The sequence below is a fragment of the Hemitrygon akajei genome, chromosome 5 (genome assembly GCF_048418815.1).
Source record: "Hemitrygon akajei chromosome 5, sHemAka1.3, whole genome shotgun sequence".
In the NCBI taxonomy this organism is placed as follows: Eukaryota; Metazoa; Chordata; class Chondrichthyes; order Myliobatiformes; family Dasyatidae; genus Hemitrygon; species Hemitrygon akajei.
In genome coordinates, this window is record NC_133128.1 from 86,696,535 (window position 1) to 86,710,868 (window position 14,334).

The following is a 14,334-nucleotide window of genomic DNA, read 5'->3' on the forward strand; positions in this document are numbered from 1 at the left end:
GTTTGGAATAACAAAAGCTCTACAGTGAATAAACTTTTATTGCAAAAATCAAAAAAAGATGGAGGACTGGTCTTACCAAACTTTAGATTTTATTATGGACAATTAATATTCGTTATATTACTTTTTGGATTTATGATATAGATAACCAGGATCACCCTCCATGGTTACATTTGGAGGAAAATTCGGTAACGGGGTTTTCTTGAGCTTCTTTATTAGGAGTTCCCCTTCCTTTTTCGTTTTCCAGAATAGGTAGACAACACTATCGTTAAACATACTTTAAAAATCTGGTTTCAGTTTCATAGATTTTTTGAATTAAATAATTTTCTACTCTCTAGTAATATTTATTCTAATTTTTTTTAAACCAACTCTGGATAAGGCTTTTTTAACATGGAAAACTAAGGGAATAAAAACTTTTTTAGATTTGTTCTTACAGGATTGTTTAATGTCTTTTTCACAGTTAATGGATAAATATGACATCTCTAATACACATTTTTTTAGATAATTACAGGTTAGGAATTTTTTACGTGATTTTCTACCGAATTATCCCTTGGCCTACTCTTCAAATTTGGCTTATGCTATTTTTCAGCTTAAACCATTTCAAAAACGATTAATAGCTAACATTTATAAACAGTTAATGAATGCTCGCATGTTGCCTTATGATAGGGTTCAACGCACTTGGGAAATAGAACTTCAACATTCACTTTCAGATAATCAATGGAGTAAAATTTATTATTTAGTCAATAACTCATCTATCTGCGCATGCCATTCCTTAATTCAGTTTAAGATAGTACACAGGGCCCAGATGTCCAAAGATAAATTGGCGCATATTTTTCCTAATATAAGCCCTATTTGTGACAGATGTAATGCAGAGGTGGCTACTCTAACTCATCTGTTTTAGTCCTGTGTAAGCTTAAATAATTTTTGGAGGGATGTGTTCAGAATATTATCTAAAGTTATAGATGTGGATGTTCAACCCAATTCACTTACGGCAATTTTTGGGATTATTCCAGAGGAAGCAGGTAGAGTATTGTGTATTGTGTATATAACAGCGTAACATTATACCTATCTGATTTTGACAACATATACTTTTTTTTACTACTGTTTATACGTGTTTTGTATTATCTGTTTGCTAAACTTCTCTGATTTGTATATTTTTTACTGGAAAATCAATAAAAAGATTGAAAAATGAAAATGGTGGTGAGTCCTGAGGCCCCTGTACTGCCTTCCTGATGGCTGCAGTGAGAAGAGAGCACGACCTGGCTGGTGGTTGTGTTTAATGATGGATGCTACTTTCCTGCAACAGTTCTTGTAGATGGGCTCAATGGTGGGAGAGCTTTAACCATGATGGACTGAGCTGTATCCACTACTTTTTGTAGGCCTTCTGCTCAAGGACATCGGTATTCAATACGAGCCCGTGATGCAACCAATCAGTATACTCCCCACCACACATCTATATAAGTTAATCAAAGGTTTGTGAAACTTCACAAACCTCAAAAAAGTACAGACGCTGCTGGATAGACCCAAGACAGATCTACTGAAATAATAATGCTGAGGAATTTAAAGTTGCTGACCCTCTCCACCTCTGATACCCTGCTGAGGACTGGCTCACAGACCTCTGACATCAAGTGAGAGAAGGTTGCTGTGGCACCACTCCACTAGATTTTCAATCTCCTATATGCTGATTCATCACTACCTTTGATATGGCCAACGACAAACAGTCCGCAAAGTTAAATATGGCATTGGAGTTGTGCTTCACCTCACAGTCAAGAGTATGAGATAGAAACATAGAAAACCTACAGCACAATACAGGCCCTTCGGCCCACAAAGCTGTGCTGAATATGTCCTTACCTGAGAAATGACCTACAGTTACCCATAGCCCTCTATTTTTCTGAGCTCCATATACCTGTCCAGGTGACTCTTAGAGGACCCTATTGTATCTGCCTCCACGACCATTGCCGGCAGCCCATTCCACGCACTCACCACTCTCTGCATAAAAAACCTAACCCTGACATCTCCTCTGTACTTACTTCCAAGCACCTTAAAACTGTGCCCTCTCATGCCAGCCATTTCAGCCCTGAGGAAAAGCCTCTGACTATCCACACGATCAATGCCTCTCATCATCTTGTACATTTCTATCAGGTCACCTCTCATCCTCTGTTGCTCCAAGGAAAAAAGACTGAGTTCACTCAACCTATTCTCATAAGGCATGCTCCCAATCCAGGCAACATCCTTGTAGTAAATCTCCTCTTCACCCTTTCCATGGTTTCCACATCATTCCTGTAGTGAGGCGACCAGAACTGAGCACAGTACTCCAAGTGGGGTTTGACCAGGGTCCTAAATAGCTGCAACATTACCTCTCAGCTCCTAAACTCAATTCCACGATTGATGAAGGCCAATACACCAGATGCTTTCTTAACCACAGAGTCAACCTGCGCAGCAGCTTTGAGTGTCTTATAGACTCGGTCCCCAAGATCCCTCTGATCCTCCACACTGCCAAGAATCTTACCATTAATACTACATTCTGCCATCATATTTGACCTACCAAAATGAACCACCTCACACTTATCCAGGTTGAACTCCATCTGCCACTTCCCAGCCCAGTTTTGCATCCTATCAATATCCCGCTGTAACCTCTGACAGCCCTCTACACTATCCACAACACCTCCAACCTTTGTGTCATCAGCAAATTTACTAACCCATGCCTCAACTTCCTCATCCAGGTCATATATAAAAATCATGAAGATTAGGAGTCCCAGATCAGATATCTGAGGCACACCACTGGTGACCGACCTCCATGCAGAATATGACCCATCTACAACCACCCTTTGCCTTCTGTTGGAAAGCCAGTTCTGATTCCACAAAGCAATGTCCCCTTGGATCCCATGCCTCCTTACTTTCTCAATAAGCCTTGCATGGGGTAACTTATCAAATGCCTTGCTGAAATCCATATACACTACATCTACGGCTCTACCTTCATCAATGTGTTTAGTCACATCCTCAAAAAATTCAATCAGGCTCGTAAGGCACGACCTGCCTTTGACAAAGCCATGCTGACTATTCCTAATCATATTATACCTCTCCAAATGTTCATAAATCCTGCCTCTCAGGATTTTCTCCATCAACTTACCAACCACTGAAGTAAGACTCACTGGTCTATAATTTCCTGAGCTATCTCTACTCACTTTCTTGAATAAGGAAACAACATCCGCAATCCTCCAGAACCTCTCTCGTCCCCATTGATGATGCAAAGATCATCACCAGAGGCTCAGCAATCACCTCTCTCACCTCCCACAGTAGCTTGGGATACATCTCATCTGATCACGGAGATTTAACCAACTTGATGCTTTCCAAGAGCTTCAGCACATCCTCTTTCTTAATATCTACATGCTCAAGCTTTTCAGTCCACTGTATGTCATCCCTACAGTTGCCAAGATCCTTTTCCATAGTGAACACTGAAGCAAAGTACTCATTAAGTACCTCTGCCATCTCCTCTGGTTCCATACACACTTCTCCACCGTCACACTTGATTAGTCTTATTCTCTCACATACTTGTAGAATGCCTTGGGGTTTTCCTTAATCCTGTCCGCCAAGGCCTTCTCATAGCCCCTACTGGCTCTCCCTCTTTCTTAAGCTCCTTCCTGTCAGCCTTATAATCTTCTAGATCTCTATCATTACCTAGCTTTTCTGAACCTTTCGTAAGCTCTTCTTTTCTTCTTGACTAGATTTACAACAGCCTTTGTACACCACGGTTCCTGTACCCTACTATCCTTTCCCTGTCTCATTGGAATGTACCTGTGCAGAACACCACGCAAATACCCCCTGAACATTTGCCACATTTAAACAAAGAACAATATAGCACAGTACAGGCCATTCGGCCAACAATGTTGTGATGACCCTTAAACCCTGCCGCCCATATAACCCTCCACCTTAAATTCCTCCATATATCTGTCTAGTAGTTTCTTAAATTTCACTAGTGTATCTGCCTCCACCACTGACTCAGGCAGTGCATTCCACGCACCAACCACTCTCTGAGTAAAAAACCTTCCTCTAATATCCCCCTTGAACTTCCCTCCCATTACCTTAAAGCCATGTCCTCTTGTATTGAGCAGTGGTGCCCTGGGGAAGAGGCGCTGGCTGTCCACTCTATCTATTCCTCTTAATATCTTGTATACCTCTATCATGTCTCCTCTCATCCTCCTTCTCTCCAGAGAGTAAAGCCCTAGCTTCCTTAATTTCTTCCGTACATTTCCCTGAGAACATCTGTTCCCAATTTATGCTTCCAAGCTCCTGCCTGACAGCATCATATTTCCCCTTATTCAAATTAAACACCTTCCTAACTTGTCTGTTCCTATCCTTCTCCAATGCTATGATAAAGGAGATAGAATTATGATCACTATCTCAAAAATGCTCTCCGAGAGATCTGACACCTGACCAGGTTCATTTCCCGATACCAGATCAAGTACAGCCTCTCCTCTTGTAGGCTTATCTACATACTGTGTCAAGAAACCTTCTTGAACACACCTAACAAACTCCACCCCATCTAAACCCCTTGCTCTAGGGACATGCCAATCAATATTTGGGAAATTAATATCTTCCACCACAACAACCCTGTTATTATTACACCTTTCCAGAATGTCTCCCTAGCTGCTCCTCAATGTCCCTGTTGCTATTGGGGAGGTCTATAAAAAACACCCAGTAGTTATTAACCCCTTCCTGTTCCTAACCTCCACCCACAGAGACTCAGTAGACAATCCCTCCATGACTTCCTCCTTTTCTGCAGCCGTGACACTATCTCTGCTCAGCAGTGCCACGCCCCCCACCTCTTTTGCCTCCCCCCTTGTCCTTTCTGAAACATCTAAGGCCTGGCACTTGAAGTAACCGTTCCTGCCGCTGAGCCACCCAAGTCTCAGTAATGGCCACAACATCAAGTACTGATCTATGTTCTAAGCTCATCCGGTTTGTTCATAATACCCCTTGCATTACAACACATCTCAAACCATCAGCCTGAGTGCATCCCTTCTCTATCACCTGCTTATCCTCCCGCTTGCACTGTCTACAAGCTTTCTCAATTTTTGAGCCAACCGCCTCTTCCTCCGTTCGTTCAGTTTGGTTCCCACCCCCCCAACAATTCTAGTGTGAACTCTCCCCAATAGCCTTAGCAAACCTCCCTGCCAGGATATTGGTCCCCCTGGGATTCAAGAGCAACCTGTCCTTTTTGTACAGGTCACACCTGCCCCAAAAGAGGCCCCAATGATCCAGAAATCTGAATCCCTGCCCCCTGCTCCAATCCCTCAGCCATGCATTTATCCTTCACCTCATTCTACTCCTATTCTCACTGTCGCGTGGCACAGGCAGTAATCCCGAGATTATTACCTTTGCGATCCTGCTTCTCAACTTCCTTCTTAACTCCCTGTAGTCTGTCTTCAGGACCTCTCTCCTTTTCCTGCCTATGTCGTTGGAACCAATATGTATCACAACCTCTGGCTGTTCTCCTTCCCACTTCAGACTATCGTGGATGTGATCAGAAACAACCAGACCCTGGCACCTGGGAGGCAAACTACCATCCGAGTTTCTTCACTGCTTCTACAGAATCGCCTGTCTGACCCCCTAACTATAGAGTCCCCTATCACTACTGCCTTCCTCTTCCCTTCCCTACCCTTCTGAGCCACAGGGCCAGACTCTGTGCCAGAGGCACCGCCATTGTCTCTCCCCCCAGGTAGGCTGTCCCCCCCAACAGTACTCCAACAGGAGTACTTATTGTCAAGGTGTACAGCCACCGGGGTACTCTCTAGTATCTGACTCCTGCTCATCCCTCTCCTGACTGTTACCCACTTATCTGTCTCCTCAGACCCCGGTGTGACTACCTGCCTAATGCTCCTCTCTTTCACCTCCTCACTTTCCCTGACCAGGCGAAGGTCATCGAGCTGCATCTCCAGTTCCCTAACTCGGTCCCTCAGGAGCTGCAGCTCGATGCACCTGGTGCAGATGTGGTCATCCGGGAGGCTGGGAGTCTCCAGGACTTCCCACATCTGACACCGAGCACAGAACACTGGCCTCACTCACATTCTTCCTATCTGTATTCTACACAGTTAACCTACCTTGCCTCGACCCATTATTGCCGAAGCCCCATTCAGCCAAAGCCTTCCTACTCTGTCTCCTTCTACTCTGTCACCCGCTCTATAAATCTGTCTCCCTTTAAACACTTCTCGCTGTTCTCACTGGCTGACGTCCACGCGCTTGCACAGTTGTGCCCTGATCAAAGATGAGTAGGGCAGGGGGCTAAGCACACGGCATTGTGGTGCTCCTGTGCTGATGGAGATTGTGAAGGAAATGTTGTTGACAATCTCAACTGACTGGGGTCTACAACTGAGGAAATCAAGGATCCAGTTGCACAAGGAGGTATCAAAACCTAGGGGTCTTAGAGGTTATTGATTAGTTTTGAGGGGATGATAATATTGAATACTGTGCTGTAGTCAATGAAGAGCATCCTGATGTATGCATCCTCATTGTCTAGATGTTCCAGGGTTGAGTGAAGAGCCAATGAAATGGCATCTGCTGTTGACCTGTTGTGACTGCAGACAAATTGGAGTGGATTCAAGTCACTTCTCAGGCAGGAGTTGATATGTTACATCACCAACTTCACAAAGCAGTTCATCACAGTGGCCCTTCATCTTCCCAACCACTGAGGTCAGACGAACTGGTCTATAATTTCCTTTAGGCTGCCTTCCTCCTTTCTTAAAGAGTGGAGTGACATTTGCAATTTTCCAGTCCTCTGGCACCATGCCAGTGTCCAATGATTTTTGAAAGATTATTTCTAATGCCACCACAATCTCTGCTGCTACCTCTTTCAGTACCCTAGGGTGCAGTTCATCTGGCCTGGGTGACGTACCCTTAGGAATTTCAGCTTTTTGAGCACCTTCTCCCTTGTAATAGTAACTACACCCACTTTTCTTCCTTCACACACTGCAACATCAGGCATACTGTTAGTGTCTTCCACAGTGAAGACTGATGCAAAATACTCATTTAGTTCATCTGCCATCTCCTTGTCCCCTGTAATTACTTTTCCTGCCTCATTTCCTAGCAGTCCTATATCTACTCTCATTTCTCTTTTATTTTTGATATACTTGAAAAAACTTCTATGACCCCCTAGAGGGCTCAATGACAAACTGCTCTAAAAAGCTATCTCTTAGACATTCAACAAACTCACTCTCTTGAGATCCATTACCAACGTGATTTTCCCAATCGGACTGCATGTTGAAATCTCCCATGACCACCATAACATTTCCCTTTTAACTTGCCTTTTCTATTTCCTGTTGTAACCTGTGGTCCACCTCCCAGCCACTATCGGGAGGCTTGTATATAACTGTCATCAATGTCCTTTTACCCCTGCAGTTTCTTAACTCAACCCACAAGAATTCAACATCTTTCAATCCTATGTCACATCTTTCTACTGATTTGATGCCATTCTTTACCAGTAGAGCCACACCACACCCCTCTGCCTACCTTCCTATCCCTCCAATGTAACGTGTAACCTTGGACATTCAGCTCCAACTACAACCATCCTTCAGCCACGATTCAGTGATGACCACAACATCACACCTGACAATCTGTAATTGTGCAACAAGATCATCCACCTTATTTCTTATCCTACACATTTAGATACAACACCTTGAGCACCGTATTTGCTGTCCTTTCTGACTCTGCATCCCTAATGATTTGATACTCACCCTGTTGACTGCAATTAAGTCCCAGAACCTGCCTGCCCTTCCTGACAGTCTGACTGCATGCTATCTTAACATTTTACCATCCGTCCTATCCCAAATCCCTTCACTCCTGTCTCCCACCCCGCCAAGTTAGTTTAAACCCTCCCCAACAGCTCTAACAAACCTGTCCGTGAGAATATTGGTTCCCCTGTGGTTCAGGTGCAACCCGTCACTTTTGAACAGGTCATAACTCCCCCAGAAGAGATCCCAATGATCCAAGGACCTGAAGCCCTGCCCCTTGCACCAGCTTCTCAGCACATATTTATCTGCCAAATCATCCTGTTTCTACCCTCACTGGCGCATGACACAGGCAGCAATCCAGAAATTACTACCCTGGAGGTTTTCTCAGCTTTCTACCTAGCTCTCCAAATTTTCTTTTCAGGACCTCTTTACTTTTCCTTCTTATGTCATTGGTATCAATATGTACCAAGACATCTGGCTGCTCCCCCTCCCTCTCCAAAATGTTGTTGACGCGACAACCGTAACCCTGGCACCTCGGAGGCAACATACCATCTGGGTGTCCTCTTCATGTCCACAGAATTTCCTGCCTGTTACCCTCATTATCAAGTCCCCTATCACTACAGCTCCCCTCTTCTCCCTCTTTCCCTTCGGCACCACGGGCTCATGGTCCGTGCCTGTAACCCGGTCCCCATGGCATTCTCCCAGGAGGTCATTCCCCACTAAAGTATCCAAAGCAGTATACTTGTTTCTGAGGGGAATGGCCACAGGGGTGCTCTGCTCTATCTGCATATTTCCATTTTTCCTGACGGTCACCCAGCTACCCACCTCCTGCAACTTCAGGGTGACTACCTCCCTGTAACTTTGATCAATTATATCTTTGCTGTCACGTATAAGCTGAAGGTCATCCAGTTGTTGCTCCAGATCCCTAACACGGTCTTCAAGGAGCTGCAGCCGGATGCACTTCATGCAGATGTAGCTCCCCAGAAGACTCCTAGTTCTCCAACATCGGGCACGAAGAGCGCACCACAGCCATTTAAATGGTACAGTAAGAGAGGGCAGAAAAAACAAAAAGGAAACCTTGACAGGTGCTTTACACAGAGCCGACGCCTCTTGAACCAAAGCCTGTTGCTTCTACTCTTGCCACTGGCCTACTCCGACAATGGCCGCCCCGCTTATCCCTTCTGTACTTTTATTTAGTTGGTAGAGCTGTTGACACTGCTGATAGGCCACGCACAATGGACAAATGCTCTTGAAGCTCCCTTTTTAAATAACCACTGCCGATCTGCGAGAAATCCCTCTTGGTAAAGATCTGCTGATGCCGCTGATAGGCTACGTACAACTGGGCAAAGATTTCTTCAAACAAGTCTGATTGAAGTTCCCAGCAATGACTGGAAAGACATCAAGGTAGACTGTTTCATGTTTGCCAATCGTGACACTCAATACATTTAGTAGTTGCTTAACATCAGCCTTTGGTGGTATGTAAGCTGCAGTCAGAATCATGGAGAACTCTCGGTGAGCAGAACAGATGGCACTTATTCCAGGCCAGGGGAACGAGAGTGCTATTTCCAAGCACCACCAGCACCATTTTACCAGGAAACCAACATACAACTCCACAGTTGTCTTGGCCGTGGTTCTTCTCAACTGACTTTCTATGAGAATTTAATTCAGTGTTTCTCTGTCATGTCATTTCAATGTTAACCACATACCAGTGTTTCCAGCATGCCCTTTTACCAATTTTCTGACTGTTTCTTGCACTCACTCCTTCCCATTACAACTACAACAGCACATATCAGGTTCCATTTTCACCTTGTGACTTCAGATCTCTCCAGTGTGACGTTGCCTTCTATTGCCTCTCATCTTCCCCTTCGCTTTCTTGATTCTAAGTGCATTACCCTTCCATAAGACCTTGGCTGACCATAGATAACATTAACAACCACTTCCCAAGGCACATTCTAGTGCAAGTGCAGGGAATGGAGCAAATGATCTTTTATCTTTGTAGTTTCCAGGTCTCCTTGGACCACTTTCAGTATTTTGAAGTATTTAAAGTTTTCACCAATGTAATGTAGAGGCCAAATACAGGTTGGATGACTGCTTTGTAGAAGACCTAAATGAAATCTGCCAGTGCAACCTAGAGCTTCCAGTTGCTCATCACTAATTCTCAATCCTATTTTGATTTTTCTTCTTTTTAAAATGCTCCCTCTCACGTTTCTTCAATTTTCCCAAATGCCACCATCTTTCCCCAGGCTTCAACTGCCTGTATGTTGTCTCTCTGCCTCCTCCAAGTTCATTCATCAACCTTGTTTTGTATTATTGGTATATCTGGATACATTAGCATGGCATCATAGTGGTTGTTACTGTGTTTCTGTCCAGAGGGACACAGCTAACAAATAGTTCCTGTAGAACTCACCACCTGCTACAAGGAGTGCAAAGTTCCCATTCTATCAGGTGGAATTACAGCTCAGTTATTGTGTAATGAAATATCCACCATATAAAGTATTTCTTCTTTGGATAATCTTTACTTATGGAACTAAGATATACCTTAAACATGCATTAACACTAGGAGGATAAAGAGGAAAGTAGGCATAAGGCTAAGTAAAGACTTAGGACAATCAAGTTAACTTTATATAAGAACAACATATACTGGAAATACAGTTAAGCTGAAATTGATTTTAAACATTCAAACACACTTATTCTGAAATGTTAGTGCTCATTTTCACGGAAGAAAGTAATTCCAAACTGTGGTACTGGACAATTCATTCAACTCCTTAAATAATTTAATAGCTACACTTTCTGTCACTAAATGGAAATCACTTTCAGAATTAATTTCTTCCTACAGGTTAATTGGAAAAAAATGAAAGCAAAAATGACACAATCATATCTTTAGAAAAACATAGTGACCAAAGGTAGCCAGCAAGCCAATTGCAAAGCAGGGTAGGACAGCAAACTATTTAACTATAGTGAAAGGACTGAGATGAGTTTCCCAAAATTGACAATTTGGCAATTTTGCTGGTCAAACAAAACAGATTTCTGCTGGTTTGTACTTGTACTGTTAAAAAGTTTGATATTTCTGTCTCTGGGAGTAAGCACTGTATGGTAACTCCCATTCTCCTCACAAAAGCAGGATAAGAATGTTATTCTGTGGGCTTCCAGGAATTTTAGCATTAAGTTTGAGTATATCTGGGTCTTTGAAACTCCAAAGGCCAAATGACTCATAAATGAAAATTTTTTGCAGTTGTTTATTTTGGCCAGAAAGAACTAGCCTACAAATCAGTGAATTTAAATAAGGTCATGGACAGTGAAAGTAGACAAACATGAGTCGGAAGAATGGAGGCTGCCATTTTGTGAAGCTGCTCTGTGGCCTCCATTTTGTGAGTTCTCTTGTAAACTAGTTTTGCTCAGTAATAAGACCATAAGACATAGGAGAAGAATTAGGCCATTCAGCCCATCAAGTCTGCTCCGCCATTCCATCATGGTTGATCCCAGATCCCGTTCAACCACATACACCTGGCTTCTTGCCATATCCTTTGATGCCCTGACCAATCAGGAAATGATCAACTTCTGCTTTAAATACACTCATGGACTTGGCCTCCACCACAGTATGTGGCACAGCATTCCTCAGATTCATTACTCTCTGGCTAAAAAAAATCCTTCTTTCCTCTGTTCTAAAGGGTCGCACCTCAATTTTGAGGCTGTGCCCTTTAGCTCTGGATACCCCCACCATAGGAAACATCCTCTCCACATCCACCCTAACTGGTCTTTTCAACATTTGGTAGGTTTCAATGAAATCCTCTCACATTCTACTGAATTCCAGTGAGTACAGGCCTAAAGCTGCCAAACACTCCTCATGTGTTAACTCCTTCATTTCCAGAATTATCCTCATGAACTTCCTCTGGACTCTCTCCAATGACAACACATCCTTTCTGAGATATGGGTCCCAAAACTGACTGTTTTGGGTCCAAGTATGTCCTGACTAGTGTCTTATAAAGTCTCAGCATTATCTCCTTGTTTTTATATTCTGTTCCGCTTGAAATAAATGCCAACATTGCATTTTCCTTCTTTACCACAGACTCAACATGTAAATTAACCTTCTAGGACTCTTGCACGAGGACTCCTAAGTCCCTCTGCACCTGATGTTTGAATTTTCTCCCCATTTAGATAAGAGTCTGCACTACCACTCCTTTTACTAAAATGCATTATCATACGTTTCCCAACACTGTATTCCACCTGACTCTTCTTTGTCCATTTGTCTAAGCCCTGCTGCATTGCTTCCTCAGCACTACCTACCCCTACACATATCTTCATATCATCTGCAAATTTTGCCACAAAGCCATCAATTCATTATCTAAATCACTGACAATGTGAAAAGTAGCTGTCCCAATGCTGACCCCCTGAGGAACATCACTAGTTACTGGAAGCCAACCACAAAAGGGACACTTTATTCCCACTCGCTGAATTCTACCTGTTACCCCTTCCTCTATCCATGCCAGTTTCTTTCCTGTACCTTGTTAAGCAGCCTCATGTGTCACCTTATCCAATGCCTTCTGAAAATCCAAGTAAATTTCATCCACTACCTCTCCTTTGTCCACCCTGCTTGCTACTTCCTCGAAAAATTCTAACAGATTTGTCAGATAAAATGTCCCTTTACAGAAACAATGCTGATTTTGACTTATTTTATCATTAGTCTCCAAGTATCCTGAAACCTCATCCTTAATAATGGACTCTAACATTTTCCCAACCACTGAGGTTAGGCTAACTGGCCTATAATTTCATTTATTTTGCCTTCCTCCTTTCTTAAAGAGTGGAGTGACATTTGCAATATTCCAGCCTTCTGGGACCATGTCAGAATCAAGTGATTCTTGAAAGATTATGACTAATGTATCAGTTGTTTCTTCAGCAACTCCCTCAGGACTCCAGGAAGCAGTCCATCTGGTCCAGGTGACTTATCTACCTGAAGACCTTTCAGTTTGCCTAACATTTTCCCTTTGTAATAGCAATGGTATTCACTCCTTCTCCCAGACATTCATGGACCTCTGGCACACTGCTAGTGTCTTCCACAGTGAAGACTGATGCAAAGTACCCATTAAGTTCATCTGCCATTTCATTGTCCCCCATTACTACCTCACCAGCATCATTTTCCAGTGGTCCAATATCAACTCTCACCTCCCTTTCACTCCTTATATAACTGAAAAAATCATCTGGTATTCTGCTTTATATTATTAGCTAATGTTCCCTCATATTTAATCTTTTCTCTTCTTATATCTTTTTCAGTTGCCTTTTGTTGGATTTGAAAAGCTTCCCAATCTTCCAACTTCCCACTCACTTTTGCTACCTTGTATGCCCTTTCCTGGGCTTTTATGCAGTCCTTAACTTCCTTTGTCAGTCACTGTTGCCTACCCTTGCCATTTGAGGACTTCTTCTGTGGGACATATCTATCCTGCGCTTTGTGAACTATTCCCAGAAACTTTTGTCATCTTTGCTCTGCTGTCATCCCTACCAGTGTCCTCCTCCAGTCTACCTGGGCAAGCTCCTCCCATGCCTCTGCAATTCCCTTTATTCCATTACGATACTGATACATGTGAGTTATGCTTCTCCCTCCCAAATTGCAGTATATTATGATCACTGCCTCCTAAGGGTTCCTTTACATTAAGCTCCCTCATAAGATTTGGGTTATTACACAACACCCAATCTAAGCTAGCCTTTCCCTGAGTAGGCTCAAGCACAAGCTGCTCTAAAAAGCTATCTCATTGGCATTGCAAAAAATCCCCTCATGATTGGACACCAACCTGATTTTCCCAAACCGTTGCATATTGAAGTCTCCCATTACAATTATGTCATTTCCCTTATTACATGCCTTTTCCAGCTCCCTTTGCAATCTCAACCCCACATCTTGGCTACTATTTGGTGGCCTATATATGATTTCTATAATGGTTATTTTACCCTTCTCTGACCCTATGTCCCCTCTTTCAAAAGATGTAATTCCATCTCTTGCCAACAGAGCCACACCACTGCCTATGCTTTCCTGCCTGTCCTTTTGATACAAAGTATATCCTTTGATGTTAAGCTCCCAACTATGGCCTTCTTTCAGCTACGACTCAGTGATGCCCACAATGTCATACCGACCAATCTCTAACTGCGCCATGAGTTCGTCCATCTTATTCCAAATGGTACTCGCATTTAAATACAGCACCTTCAGTCCTACATTCTTCACCCTTTTGAATTTTGCCTCTGTGGTACAATTTAACTCTTTGCTCTGTCTGCAGTTGTACCCAATCACTGTATCAATGTGCTCCTGATAATCTGCTGGATTAGAGATCATTTCCAAATAAGTTATTTGTGAGGTGTGACAGAACATGCAGAGCCTCATAACTGGTTGGTTGGTCTACTCTGACCTAGAGCAAAGAGACACAAAGTACCAGTTGCCAATTGCTGAAGAGAGGACAATAAACTGATGCTGGCTTGGACCACAGCCAATACATATATGACTCATCAATTGAGCCAGCAAGATTGAAACACAACACCTGAACTGATAAGAAGTGTGTTTAAAAGTAACGAGCTTCGAATGCAAAGCAACGACAACTCCAAAGACCAACCATGGCAGATGTGGTGGACC

At 43.1% G+C, this 14,334-nt stretch overlaps 1 protein-coding gene across 2 annotated transcripts in view; it reads right to left on the bottom strand.

Annotated features, from left to right (window-relative positions):
- Positions 1-14,334, bottom strand: part of LOC140727957 (general transcription factor IIF subunit 2-like) — a 133,037-nt gene that overhangs the window by 7,744 nt on the left and 110,959 nt on the right. The window lies entirely within an intron of this gene.